Raw genomic sequence first — 5,154 nt, forward strand, 5'->3', positions numbered from 1 at the left:
CCCAGGTTCGATCCCGGCTCTGGGTCACTGTCCGTGTGGAGTTTGCACATTCTCCCCGTGTCTGTGTGGGTTTTGCACCCACACAACCCAAAGATGTGCAGGGTAGGTGGATTGGCCACACTAAATTGCCCCTTAAATTGGAAAAAATTATTTGGGTACTCTAAATTTATGAAAAAAAGTTAAGGGCTCATGTGAACTTACTCTGTAGTATAACTTATGTTGAGAGTGCGATTATATAACCATTACATTGAATGCTTTCAAATAAATACTGATTGTTTAAAGGAACAGACTTGCAGTCATTTGTCCACCGTATATGGGTGAAGACACACTGTGGTTTGGCAACAAAATTGGCGATTCTAGTGGGATATTGACCAGAAGTAACTTCATTGCATAGATATTGAATTCCACAAACCTAATATTCCTGGAGATTTAGCCTGAGCCCGAATCAAAAGGGCAAATGGCCCGCATAATCAAAGGGAGTGGAAGGTCTATATTGACATTTTTTTTTTTTAAATAAATATTTTTATTCTCCTTTTTCACATTTTCTCCCGCATTTACACCCATAAACAATAATCAGCAACAGATATGTCAATCCCCATAACAATAACAACAATCCCATCCTCCCACCAACCCCCAAAACATCAGCCACATGTTTACATAAACAAATGACAAAAAGGAATCCGGGATTACCCATAGTCACCCTTAATATACACAGCCCCCCTCCCCCCAACCCTCACACCCATCCCCCCCCAACTAATGTTCGATGTTATCCAGTTCTTGAAAGTGCATAATAAATAGTGCCCATGACTTGTAGAACCCCTCCGAGCTTCCCCTCAGTTCGAACTTAACCTTCTCAAGGGTCAAGTCAGGGCACTGGGTGGAGAGGCTGCTCTCCATCCCAGCAGGATCCGCCTTCGGGCGATCAACGAGGCCAAAGGGCTATGATATCTACCTCCGCACCCATTTCCAACCCTGGCTGGTCCGACACCCCGAATATGGCCCTCCCGGGAACCCGGGTCCAGTTTCACATGCACCACCTTGGAAACTATCCTAAAACACCTCCTTCCAGTACTCCCCTAGTTTTGGACAGGACCAAACCCCCCCCCCGCAACACTCACACACATCCTCTACTCCTTCAAAAAATCGGCTCATCCTCGCCCTCGTGAGGTGCGCTCTATATACCCACCTTCAGCTGCAACAGCCCCAACCTCGCACATCAGGTGGAGGCATTTACTGTCCGGAGCACCTCACACCAGACCCCCTCCTCGAAAACCTCTCCCAGCTCTTCCTCACACTTTGCTTTGATCCCTTCCAGTGGTGCCTTATCCTCTTCCAAAATAGCTCCGTACACTGCTGACACTTGCCCCCTTCTCCAGTCCCCTTGTCGCCAGCGTCTCCTCCAGCAATGTGGAGGGCGGTTCCTCTGGGAAGCTCTGTATCTCCTTCCTGGCAAAATCCCGAACCTGCATGTACGTAAACACTTCTCCCTGCTCCAGCCCATACTTCACTTCCAGCTCCCTCAATCCTGCAAACCGACCCCGAAGAAACAAATCTTTTAGCGTCTTAATCCCCCTCTCTTCCCATTTCCAAAAACTTCCATCCCACCTCCCTGGCTCAAATCTGTGGTTCCCCCGAATCGGCATTTCCCTTGACCCTACCCCCCAACCCGAAGTGTTGGCAAAAACTGCCACCAGACTTTCAATGAAGCTATTATTACCGGACTCCCTGAGTATTTCCCCGGAGCTATCGGGTGCGGCGCTGTTGCTAGTGCTTTCAGCCCCGACCCCCTGCACAAACTCTCCTCCATTCTGACCCACTGGGAATCAACCCCTCTGACCCAGCTCCGCACCTTCTCCACATTCGCCGCCCAGTAGTAATACATCAGGTTCGGAAGTCCCAAACCACCTGCCTGCCTTCCTTCTGTAGCAGCACCTTTCTCACTCTGGCCACCTTCCCTCCCCATATGAATGAGGCAATCCTTCCCTCAATCTCCCTGAAAAAAGACTTTGGCAGGAAAATCGGTAGGCATTGAAAAATAAACAGAAATCGCGGCAACACATTCATTTTAACCGCCTGTACCAGTGACAGAGGAAGGCCATCCCACCTTGCCAGATCGACTTTCACTCTCCCACCAAACTAGTGATGTTATACCTGCGAAGCCTCCCCCACTCCCGGGCAACCTGCACCCCCAGATACCTAAAGTGAGTCCCTGCCCTTCGGAATGGCAGCCCCCCCACCCCTGCCCCCACCCCCTGCCGAGACACCACAAAATACTCACTCTTGACGACTTCCGGGTGCGGCGATGACCAGCTGAGTCGCACGTTTCGGCAGCTCCCTGTGAAACGGACTTTTGGGCTCTTGATAGGAGCCCCAACGGCAATTTTGACGGCTAAAAACACTGTGCGGTAAACCAGAAGGGAATCCCCCCTGGATACGGATGGAAAAAGGAGGAGAAAGTGGCCAGATTGCAGTGGATCCTTTAGAACAGCGGCAAGGAAGGCAAGCAAAAAACCAAGATGGCGTCGGAAGGTGGCAGTTTAACATGGGGCCCTGAACAACAAGAGTTCTTGAAATGCTGTGTGGAAGAGATCAAAAAAGGAAATGAAGAAAGAGCTGTTGGCCCCGATACTACAGGCGATCGAAGGGCTAAAGGAGGAACAAAAGACCCAGGAGTGGGAGCTTCGGGTCGTGAAGGCAAAGGCAGCCGAGAATGAGGACGACATACAGGGCCTGGTGGTGAAGACGGAGACGCAGGAGGCACATCAGAAACGATGTGTAGAAAGCTTGGAGGCACTGGAAAACAACGCAAGGAGGAACAACCTGAGGATTCTTGGTCTTCCTGAAGGTGTGGAGGGAGCGGACGTCGGGGCACATGTGAGCACGATGCTGCACTCGTTAATGGGAGCGGAGGCCCCGGCGGGTCCGTTGGAGGTGGAGGGAGCATACCGAGTGATGGCGCGAGGACCGAGAGCAGGAGAAATTCCCAGAGCCATAGTGGTGAGATTCCTCCGTTTTAAGGATAGAGAAATGGTCCTTAGATGGGCGAAGAAAACTCGGAGCAGTAAATGGGAGAACGCGGTGATCCGCGTTTATCAAGACTGGAGTGCGGAGGTGGCGAGAAGGAGGGCGAGCTTTAATCGGGCCAAGGCGGTGCTGCATAAAAAGAAGATAAAATTTGGAATGCTGCAACCGGCAAGACTGTGGGTCACATATCGAGGGAGGCACCACTACTTTGAGACGGCGGATGAAGCGTGGACTTTTATTGTGGAAGAAAAACTGGAATGAGCGGGTTATTAAAAAGAACGTTCGAACAAAGTGGTGGGGCGAATGTGGGGGGCAAAGAGGGGTTTTATGTACTAATCCTGCGATGTGGTAACTTTTCTCTCTCCCACAGGTGGTGATGGGGGGAGGAGGGGAGGTGGAGGAGATGGGGCGTTGGCCATTGGGGGGGGCGTTGGCCATTGGGGGCGGGGCCAAGGGAGAAGCGCGGGCTTGGTTCCCGCGCTATGATTATGGCGGGAATAGAGAAGCAGGAAGGAGGGGGCGTCGCACGGTGCGAGCCGAGGTCACGGGGGGAAGCCGAGGTCAGCCAGAGTTTGCTGACTTCTGGGAGCAACATGGGGGGGAGTAATTACGCTAGCGGGGGATCTAGCGGGGGGGTGGGAGGGGGGAATTACTGGGTTGCTGCTGCTTGGGGAGAGGGGGGAGCTGGTATGGGAGAGGATGGGCGGGGGGGCACCGCCTGGGGGAGATACAGCTGCGTGGGAACCGGGTGAGGAGCTGGAAAAAGGTGATGGCTAATCGACAAGGGGGGGGGGGGGGGGGGGGGTAGGAAGCCCCCCAACTCGGCTGATCACGTGGAACGTGAGAGGGCTGAACGGGCCGATAAAGAGGGCATGGGTACTCGCACACCTTAAGAAACTTAAGGCAGATGTGGTTATGTTACAGGAAACGCACCTGAAACTGATAGACCAGGTTAGGCTACGCAAAGGATGGGTGGGGCAGGTGTTCCATTCGGGGCTTGATGCGAAAAACAGGGGGGTGGCTATATTAGTGGGGAAGCGGGTAATGTTCGAGGCAAAGACTATAGTGGCGGATAACGGGGGCAGATACGTGATGGTGAGTGCAAACTACAGGGGGAGACGGTGGTTTTGGTAAACGTATATGCCCCGAACTGGGATGATGCCAATTTTATGAGGCGGATGCTAGGACGCATTACGGACCTAGAGATGGGAAAGCTGATAATGGGGGGAGATTTTAATACGGTGTTGGAACCAGGGCTGGATAGGTCGAAGTCCAGGACTGGAAGGAGGCCGGCAGCAGCCAAGGTACTTAAAGATTTTATGGAGCAGATGGGAGGTGTAGACCCGTGGAGATTTAGCAGACCTAGGAGTAAGGAGTTCTCGTTTTTCTCCTATGTCCATAAAGTCTACTCGCGAATAGACTTTTTTTGTGCTGGGTAGGGCATTGATCCCGAAGGTGAGGGGAACGGAGTATACGGCTATAGCCATTTCGGATCACGCTCCACACTGGGTGGACTTGGAGATAGGGGAGGAAACAGGAGGGGCGCCCACCCTGGAGAATGGACATGGGACTAATGGCAGATGAGGGGGTGTGTCTAAGGGTGAGGGGGTGCATTGAAAAGTACTTGGAACTCAATGATAATGGGGAGGTCCAGGTGGGAGTGGTCTGGGAGGCGTTGAAGGCGGTGGTTAGAGGGGAGCTGATATCAATAAGGGCACATAAAGGGAAGCAGGAGAGTAAGGAACGGGAGCGGTTGCTGCAGGAACTTTTGAGGGTGGACAGGACAATATGCGGAAGCACCGGAGGAGGGACTGTACAGGGAAAGGCAAAGGCTACATGTAGAATTTGACTTGCTGACTACAGGCACTGCAGAGGCACAATGGAGGAAGGCACAGGGTGTACAGTACGAATATGGGGAGAAGGCGAGCAGGTTGCTGGCACACCAATTTAGGAAAAGGGGAGCAGCGAGGGAAATAGGGGGAGTGAGGGATGAGGAAGGAGAGATGGAGCGGGGAGCGGAGAGAGTGAATGGAGTGTTCAAGACATTTTATAAAAAATTATATGAAGCTCAACCCCCGGATGTAAGGGAGAGAATGATGGGCTTCTTGGATCGGCTGGAATTTCCCAAGG

This window comes from Scyliorhinus torazame, chromosome 7, assembly GCF_047496885.1.
Source record: "Scyliorhinus torazame isolate Kashiwa2021f chromosome 7, sScyTor2.1, whole genome shotgun sequence".
Taxonomy (NCBI): Eukaryota; Metazoa; Chordata; class Chondrichthyes; order Carcharhiniformes; family Scyliorhinidae; genus Scyliorhinus; species Scyliorhinus torazame.